This window comes from Arctopsyche grandis, chromosome 9 (genome assembly GCF_051622035.1).
Source record: "Arctopsyche grandis isolate Sample6627 chromosome 9, ASM5162203v2, whole genome shotgun sequence".
In the NCBI taxonomy this organism is placed as follows: Eukaryota; Metazoa; Arthropoda; class Insecta; order Trichoptera; family Hydropsychidae; genus Arctopsyche; species Arctopsyche grandis.
The window spans coordinates 16,728,710-16,739,297 of NC_135363.1; the positions used below are offsets into that span (position 1 = coordinate 16,728,710).

General features: G+C 33.6%; 2 non-coding genes across 2 annotated transcripts; both read left to right on the forward strand.

Annotated features, from left to right (window-relative positions):
* Window positions 1-334: 334 nt before the first annotated feature.
* TRNAA-AGC (transfer RNA alanine (anticodon AGC)) lies at window positions 335-407 on the forward strand. The gene has a single exon. It is a non-coding gene; the product is annotated as a tRNA-Ala (tRNA).
* A 7,253-nt stretch (window positions 408-7,660) lies between these two features.
* Window positions 7,661-7,733, forward strand: TRNAA-AGC (transfer RNA alanine (anticodon AGC)). The gene has a single exon. It is a non-coding gene; the product is annotated as a tRNA-Ala (tRNA).
* The last annotated feature ends 2,855 nt before the right edge of the window (window positions 7,734-10,588 follow it).

Genomic DNA, 10,588 nt, shown 5'->3' on the forward strand with positions numbered 1-10,588 from the left:
ACTTATATGTATGTACATATGTAGCCGCTTACCTTTCTCCCTTTCAACCCATTGTTTTGCCACGATGAAAATAATAATTACCTGTTATAGAGAAAAATACGCTCCTAAAAATACTTTGTTTTGGAAGACAAAAATGGTCCATTTGACCTAACCTTGTACCGTACGTACATATATGTGTATTTATGTATAAATGCAGAAATCCAAGGCGGGCTTCCAGTGTTTTTAAATGAATATGAATATTTAAGAACCGGTTAATTATCGAGCAAAGGCGAAATGTTGCCAAAGTGGATCACTGAATCATATTTGTTAATAAAATAATTTCAATTGGTCACCTGGGGGCGTAGCTCAGATGGTAGAGCGCTCGCTTAGCATGTGAGAGGTACCGGGATCGATACCCGGCGCCTCCAAATCTGTACATTTTTTGAAAATTTACTCAGAGGAATCCTTGACCTACATTTGTAAGTACGTATGTTAGTGGAGATCTGAAATGTGAAAATTGAATTGAGCATGTGAAGTATCGACTATTCATTTTCGTTTTAATCTACATACGAAGAGGGCCGACGAGAGGGGAGGGGGAATAATTAATTCTTGAGCTCAGTACAAGGTTGCAGTGTCAAATTAAACCTATTACTCAGATTCTGAACAAAGTTGAATTTCACATAAAATGTCTTCAAGATGTTTTACGCGAATTCTGACTTTAAAGAAGAAGCTCAATATTGTATATGTATGATCACAGTACTTCAAAAAAGCAAGTGAAAATTTATTTAAAAAATTAGACATTAAAATGTCGGTGGCACACATTCGTTGTATTCGGCTAAATAGCGCAAATAATAAATGATGAATACAAAGCGGCAGTGGAACATTAATGGGGGACATCTGCTTACAGAACGCGTCACCCATTATCCCATTGTGCAACAAACATCCCTTATCGAAATTAGAAGGAGATAGGTATATGTGGAATATGTGCACGCGCGAGAGGGACGCGAGTTGGAATTTAGACGTCAACGAACAAACAATTTTTGTGTGGAATTTTTTTGTCTACATTTGCGATTATCCCTTGCATTGCACATTTTGGGTGCGATTTTGATTAATTTATCTTGTTTCGCGCGGACCACCGATGTATGGGATAGGATGACAATGTGTTCAATTCCGTTTTCAATTCAATTTTTAGCGTCAAGCTTACAGAGAGATCTTTCCAATTTATTTTGTTTTATTTGATAATCATATCGTCCGATTTGATGAACCGATTCTGTTAGATGACAGAAATAAATATATGTGTGATACATATAACTAAAATATATGTATGATCAGTGGTTAGTGGTAGAAGGGTCACGGGTGCGAGCCCTGATCCAGTGTTGCTGGCCAGACCTTGAATATGGTTCGCCAATTGGTCTGATTTCATTGTTGAAACAGTTCTTACCAAATTGGCCAATTATCCTCATTTGTCACCATTATTTAAGTTTAATTTAAAATTTATAATAATATTTTAAATTTATATATAGTACACTAGTTGTTATACCCGGCTTCGCTCAGTATTTGTAATATAAACAGCTTACACATGGCGAATCTAATAATAAATATTCATTTGTTTTTTTATTAAATTTATTTGAATCGAAAAAAAATATAATGAATCGTCATAGAAACTGTTTTTTTTACGAAGTTTCCCTCCAGCGAATGCCCCCGGGGATCTTCGCCCTCGCGCGCCCCCAGGGCCTTCGCCCTCGGTACCCCCGGCGCCCCTCAGGCCTTCACCCCCGTCCCCATGTTGTCATGGAAATTTTGACTTGTTTTCGAGGTTCCCAACCATTATCCTACCAATAATACTTACAAAGTCTCTTTCAAAATTATATATTAGATGTATGTACAAAGTTGACCATAGGTGTCGCCTTGGGGCAATCCCGTAATGATAACATAATAAAAATAATTTTTATCTATAAAAATAAAAGTTTAAGTATTGTGAAATTCGATATTATAATTTAAGAATCTTAATGTATTGAATTGATCCATCATATCGGACAATATGATTCGCTATATAATTTTCCATCTATTCGTTGAGCTCGATATTCCGCCATTTCAAATTCTTTATTTTTTCTACTTTTACGAATCTTACGTATCCACCATTCATTGAAATCTTATGTAAATATTTGGCTTTACCTATGTATATAACAACCACAAATATAATTTCGACTACTTTCTCCCAGATTTTTTTTCGCGAATGATAGTCACCCTATCCCGTTCATAAGGATTGGAAATACGCCTCTAAATAATGGCGCAAAGTAATAGTTTGTAAATACAGTATAAAAGTGTTTCATTATTATGGATGATACGTGTCGATTTCACGGTTCCCGGGGATGAGACGCGTCAAACGCAGCGGGGACTCCCGATCTCGTTGACAAATATGTAGTGAAATCGCGCTTTTGTACAATTGTGTGTTTTTGTCATTTGACAACACCTGGCTCGCGTGCGCATATACATATGGGCTTCATAATACGCTCTTGTAATCGCACATACATTGTGAAAACGTTATATCGATTCACAAATTAGTCCTCGTGATCGATATGATTTTCGGAAAATGTTTTCAAACTTAGGTTCGCGGAGGGGTGAAATTTCTGGTGATGTAAAAAAATAAAACAAAAAGGGACGTGGGGCAGTTTGCGATAGAGGTACAATACATATTTGCGGTTGTGACCTAAGGATAAGCAGTATCTTAAATGACTGTGACACTAACGTTAATAAAGAAGAAAATGGCACTGAATATGCATATATGTACATTTGTATGTATGTACATGTATGTGTATATGGATTGCTATTTCTAAATAATTTTAACTAAAAATATTATTATTTAAATATGATTTAAATTTAGGTGGTGTTTTAAAACGGTTCGGTGACTATTTCGCAAATGTCGATTTTGCACAAGTTACTAAAATCACGGAAAATTTGGCACTCGAAAATAACACCCACCCAGAGTCATCCACTCGAACTATCACACTAACGGAAATTCAAGTGGCAGATATTCCGTATTTGTGATTTTCGGGGCAACGATTGTCGTGTGCGAAATTGCCCGTTTACCATTTAAAACTAGCTGGAAGTACGTGTCTCCTTATTCTTTTGTATAATATACTAGCTGAACCCGGCGTGCGTTGCAATGCCACAACAACGCATGCAATTCCCGTTCCCGTTCCCATTTGTCGGTAAAACGCAGGTGGCGAACTGACTTAACTTGACTAAAAAAACATTAGAAGGCGGCGAACATTTTTTACATTAATCAATTGTTTGTTTATTTTATCTTAACAACGTAGGTTGCAAACTGATTTGAAATTATTTGCAATGCAATGCTACTCATTCCCGTTTTCCGGTTTCCGTTCCCGTTTTTGGGGGATTTTTTTACAGAAACCATCGCGGATATGCACGCGGATTTCATCGCAATCGGTTGAATGGTATAAGAACGCATACGTGACAGAAAAACAGACAAACATAAAAACATTGATTTTTATATATGTATTATGTATATAAGATTTAAGGATGTTTAATATGAAATAACCCTCACCAGACAAACTATGTACATTTTGACTAATAACTATGTGCGTATAAAAGTAAAGAATTATAGAATGTTTTAGATGAAAAATTTTGCAATTTGGCAGATGAAAATTCACACCTTGGATCATAAGATGCTTTTCCGTAATCCGTATCCGTATTCATGATACCCACTTTTAACAAATATAAAAAAAATAAGTTTGTTGTATATTTGTATGTTTGTATTTTTGTGAAAATGCCTGGTAATTTAACGCACATACAAACTGTATAATATAAGCAATTTGAAAAAAATAATCAATACCACATTTAAAATTTATGCTTAAAACTACGCAAACTGTCGATAATCATGGTGCGTGTACATGTCGGTGAAAATTCAATGTGTCATGCAAAATTCGTATATAATTTCGAATAGTGTACAATTTAATGTCATAATTGAAAGTTTGTTTGAACGGGCTACTGATGCAATCAGTAAATTTAATTAATACTAAATATACATACAACCTCACTATTGGGTAGTCGATATATTATTGAAATTATTTTACCAGACTAAAAAATAAAATACCAAATTGGCGTGATTGTGAAAATTTTCGTTTCAAAGTACATTCGGCAAAAAAGTAGCGTAAATAAAAAAAACAATCGTTTCAACTTATATCGCTTTATTATGTGTGCGGCGAATCGCTGATTTACGCTTTAATAGAGGCGTACGTTTTTTTGGGGTGGGATAGGGGGAGGTTCGGTGGAATCATCCCCTGTACCACAAAGGGATGAACTAGCTGCATGCGACGGTGCATCAGAGTCTAGCTAGCGGTAATCCGCGAATCGGCACTTGCATCACGATTTGGCTGTAACCGGGGCTATTTGTGCCGCACAAAGAACAGGGGGTTGAGGGTGTTTGTAGCTACAAAGCTATGCGCAATATCTGTTTGTTTATTCACGCCATCACGTCCTTTTTTTAAACCGAATTGCACGGTTTTTTGACAAGTTTAAAATCGAGATATCAATTAGATTGTATCTATACTTTCGAAGTGGGTCTACCTCACGGGCCGGAATGTTAAATTACCGAAAACGCAAATATCGGAAGGCAAAGATAGAAAATCGAAAGATCTTAAGTCGAAAGATAAAAAAAATGGTGCATGGTAAACGGTACATACTCACTTAATTTGCGCGAGCAGGATACAACAGGAACAAGAGGAACAGGCTTTTCCTCCCGTATTAATGTGCGCGCGCAGAATACGGGAGGAAAAGCATGTTCCTCTTGTTCCTGTTGTACCCTGCTCGCGTAAATTAAGTGAGTATGTACCGTTTACCATGCATCCTTTTTTTTGATCTTTCGACTTAAGATCTTTCGATTTTCGATCTTTGCCTTCCGATATTTGCGTTTTCGGTAATTTAACATTCCGGCCCGTCACGGAGACCGTTTCGAAGTACGCAGTGGGACAGACGATTCTTGTTTATTAGTAGACAATAAGCAATAAACCTTTTCTAAAATCCAATAATTAAGTAATAACGCTTGTAAATTATCATATTCTAATAAAGTGGAGGATTATCGAAATATAATTAAGTCGCCGTATAAAACGTATTTTTATTAAGTTTATCCAATTCGATGAAAAGGTATATTAGTTTTATCACAGAGGTTTTGGTCAAGATTTGCCTGTTTCTTTAGCGCAGTGGTTAAAAAGCACTGCGGAAATTGGGATAATGAATTTTAGATATCGAGTAGGTACCTTCTTTTTTAATTAATTTTAACGATACGGTTTCATACAACAAAACCTGGTGAGGATTTAGAATTCAGAAGGTACGTTCTCGAGGAATTAGCGTAAAAGAAACGTTAAAAAATTAATCTACCATCAAAAATTTTATCTGATATCTACATATTGAAGAAATATGAGCGGAAATAAAAGCACCGGAGCCTACTTTTGCACTGAATTGCTCAGCTAATGAATGCCAAACATTTAATCTACGCAAATCCCCAGTGGGTACGTTTTATTACCACCGATTCAAAGAAACTCCGATTCTCAGTATCCATATCGATATCAAATTCTCACAATAATAATTGCTTTTAATATGTCACAAATAGCCGGAATAATATGTCACAAATATGACACTTCTTTTTTGACATATATATGTATTTTAATATGTCACAAATATCCAGCAGTCGTATTGGAAGAAAACGACACTATCTCGGTGGTAGCGAGAGGTGGGTAGAAAGAGGTATTTTTACAGTACTCACACCCTTATCTGTTTGAAGGGCGTAAATTATTTCGGCGGAGAGAGATTCATATCGGCCAACAACAGAAAAAGCGAGATCCTATCTTGCATAACAGAAAGTAAACTGAATATTAATCATAAATATGACTAACGCGCTCAGCATGGGAACCCTTGCCGCCTACCGAATCCGCCTATCCTAGAAATTGACCCCTAACGCCCCCCCCCCCCCGAGCTGGGGTGTCTGTGGAAGCCCTTGGCGTACATAGGTTAAGAGAGGGTGATTTTACGATAGTTAGAGGAAACAATTCAACCGCAATCACTGTAATGACATTTTACTTTATATAAACTGTCCGAGATTAAATACATATCTACATAATTTGCAAACGTATTTTAATTGGTTGTGTAATATTTATATATTGAAATTTCTGACTAAGAACGCAATTTTCTATTACTTTCGTTATGTAAATGAATTATTTATATTTTTTAGGACGAAATTCTTCAAAATAAATTGAATTTTTTGAATATTTAATGAGTTGAAAGCGGTTTACTTATTTCGTACATTCAAACGAGGTGATTTAAACTTATTGAATGATGGTTATTTCATTATAAAATATTTTAAATACTGTAGGCTGAAACACATTAAAAATTGATTGATTATTTCTCCATTTACATGTGTGCATTTTACATATATACATATTACATACATATATAAAGTCACCAGTCTATGTTTAATAGGACGATTTGAAAAGAATAGTTCTGCTATCATATCCTTGTATTAGTTTTGAAATTAAATGAATTAATATATTTTTTGAAATATAAATAGCAATAATTTTCCAAACATTAGTATTCATACGACGCAAACATTTTTTTATTTTTTTTATTGAGACTATCATTTTCATTAGTAGTTGAATCTTTGAGATTACAGTATATTATGATGAGAAATTTCGAAACAAGTCAAAGTAGCGAATTACAAGTAAGAACCATTAAATGCCTCCTTCCATGTGAGGAAAATCTTACCGAATCGGTTGGTTTGGAATTCAATAATAACAGCGAGCAACAAAAAATCACAATTTTTAATTACAGGAGCGAAGACTTATCAATCTTTACTAAGTTTGACCCACTAAATTAGAATATGACAATGATTTGTGTTGGGTTTTTTCTCGTTCATGTAATATAAGCGTTTTTGGTTTTTGCAGGCTTTAACTCAAAATCTAGTATTACTGTGCCAAAAGTGAGTATTGGAACCAATAGGCAGATGATTTTCCATTGATTGTCTTTTTTTACATACCTCCTTTACATTTTTATTGCTTTAAATACTTATAATTAATTATATTGCGAGTTTTAAAATTTAAAAAATATACTATTTTTTTCTCGAGCCATTGAGCCAGTTTTACATTTTACTACGTTAACAAGGATTTATTTCCAATTTCAATATTTTTTTTATCTGAACGTACTAGTTCGAACGGTAAATATTGACACAGCAAGACAAGATTTTGAATGTAAGTGTATAAAGTAAAGTAAAGTTCGTATCTCATAAACGAGAGGAAACCAACAAAATCATTATCATATTCGAATTCAATGGATCAAACTTAGTAAAGATTGGTTATCTCCGCTCCAGTAGTTTTTTGTTGTTAAATTCTGTCCTATCATTTACAATTTTACATGGTCATACTTACCAGTGTTTACTGCACGAAAGATACGTTACGTATTTAATTGGTTGTCATTTGAAGACAACAAATACTTTCAAATATTTTCAATAAAACATATAAAATAGACCGGTTCCAACGACCGAGTGAGCGTCTTATCACGCGCACGTAAACGTATACGAACCGGTTTATTTGCGACCGAAAAGTGAAATGTTTTCGAATTTAGATCACTCTATCAGAGCAGTTGATAAAATAATTGAACCTTACCACCAGGGGGCGTAGCTCAGATGGTAGAGCGCTCGCTTAGCATGTGAGAGGTACCGGGATCGATACCCGGCGCCTCCAATCAATATTTTTATTCATTCACAGTACAAACGATAAGCGAACACACAAATACATACATGTACATGCTGATATTTTGCTATTTTGTCATTCGAATGAATGTAATTTAAAATCCATCATAAAAACGGACATAAAATGCGACAGATGGAAAAAGAAAATCGATTAAAAATTATCGCTCGGACCTTGAGTGTAATGGTGGAATTGAATAGATCATAAAATGAACTTATGCATCACGTGGAAAATATACATGTATGCATGTTTGATTTGTATTATTTGATGCATATCGATATACATATGGATATGTCTATTCGATCACCGATTGCTTTTGTGTATTTGCAAAGTTTCGAACGTTTGATGCATTGACGCGTCTGCGGTCGTAAAACGCGCAATTATCGTCGGTTAAATTGTTTTTGGGGTAGGGGTAGCGGTGGGGGATGGTGAGGGTGTGATGTCGATGTCGGTCATTACGTAAAGCGCGTGCTGCACCCTGAGATTAGAACCCCTGACCCTAGGATCAAAGTGCACTACCGTGACGACAAGTGCACCGCGACATTTCGTTATCTACCCCAGCGTTTATAACATCATATACTATTTCTACGAATCATTTTTTTATTTCAATTTTTTATGTATTCGGTTGATCGTTGCGGTCAACTAACTCATTTGCATCAAATCTACATACATACACGTATATTTTTAGAGTATTCATTTGATCTACAGAAAATAATCTTCACGATCCTATTGAAGAATTTATACATCTATGTATATATGTAGACATACATACCTACATATATACAATATGTATGCACATATTTATGTGTTACAGTTGAAGAGTATCTTCCAGTTGTAACATAATATGACTAGTTGGTGGTGTATCGAATATACATACGTATATGTAAGTTTAAAAATTTTATCTACCAAGTATTTACATATACATACATATATGTGTAAAGAATGTCTTTTATGCCAGTTTACAATTTGAAATCTTACGATACTTATATTTAGCCGTAAACGGTTTTTGAATGGGGTTGGATTCCAAAGTCTCGGATTGCCTGGTACCTACTGTAATAAAATCATTAAAAATATCGATTAATTATTCTTAGAATGTCATATTCAAAGATAAGTCTTATTTATGTCTGACCATAGTGGCGTATTGGGAAAAAGTCACTATGGCACAATTTTTTTTTAAATAAAGTAAAATAACAAATGAAAATGCTTAAAATCATATATACTTACATATAAATATAAATGTATAGGTTTGGTGTGGTGAAAATATCAATGATAGTAAGGGTTGTTATTTTGTACTTTGTAATTTCGGGAAACTAAATTTTATATACCAACTTCAACGAAAGTTCAATCACTCAATTTATATATATATATATATATATATATATATATATATATATATATATATATATATATATATATATATATATATATATATATATATATATATATATATATATATATATATATATATATATATATATATATATATATATATATATATATATATATATATATATATATATATATATATATATATATATATAAGTAAGTAAAAAATAGAGTTACTCTCTGAAAATATATAAAAGACTTAATTGAGGGATATATCTCATCGCCCCTATCTAGTCAGTGACAATGTCCGTTGATTAAGTTACCGGGGGTGTCGGAAGAAGGGTACACGACATGAGACATGTGTCACAGGGGAGGCCAAGGTCGGGTTCTCGTGCGAAAAGAACCCCCCTTCTATCACCCTTGTGCTGATATAATCTGTTGACTACCATTAACTTTTGAGAAAAACAATATAACGAGTATATGTATATGTATGCACATACATACATATGTATATTCTGTATATGTATACTTTAAAGGGTATTTTAAAAGTGTACGATTTAGCTTTACCCGCTTTTGATTGTGTCATAGAAAAAACATACATAATTTCAAACTTTTAACCTGCCAAAAAACAAAAAACGCAATAAAACAAAAAACCACGTGAAATTGAACACTGTAAAAAAGTATACGTATAAATGTATATTTAATGTATGTATGTATGTATGTACACACAATTGGTATGCTTGAATTGAAATTGAAACTGTAGTACATAAACATACACAATATGCCTGTCAGGGTTGTCTACGGGTATTTATACATACATACATACATATATAATGACAATACCATTTAAATAGAATAGATAGTAAATAAGTTTTTAAGTTATAATGTTGTATACGTTATAGTCCAAGTATTCACTCCGGTTCTTTCATGAACATACTAGTTTGTTCATACACGAACTATCGGTTTTAGTTTAAGTGCTAACAGTCAAAAGCTATATTCAAATAGACTCACCAGGTGTCGTATGAAACTTTTGAGATGTCAAAACCTTTGAGATGTCGAAACGCCAAGTACATACGTATGTATTTAAAAGCATAGTCCCATAGAAACCAAATTACAACGTTGCTATAATTACCATTGAGATTGAGAATACTTAAAATTATTCTTAATAGTTTGTGCACGAATAAACTACATATGTAGGTAGTTCGTTTGTAAATTAGTTGTTTTGTGTACATTATACATAACTGTCCTGATTAGTTCGTGTATGAACGAACGAAACGTACAATTGGACTGTAACATACATATGTATACACTAATATTATAATAAGGATAGTACAGATAGTAAATACTAATAAGAAAAATGATGTGTATAATAGACAATGACCACTGGATTGGTAGCAATTAAAAATCAAAATACTCACAGATTAATTTGCAGTTTTTCAGTGAATCCAATCTGTAAACTCTTCCGGTGCATTGAAATTCAAAGCGCATTTGAAATATCACTTTTAAATTTTTACTAAAATATA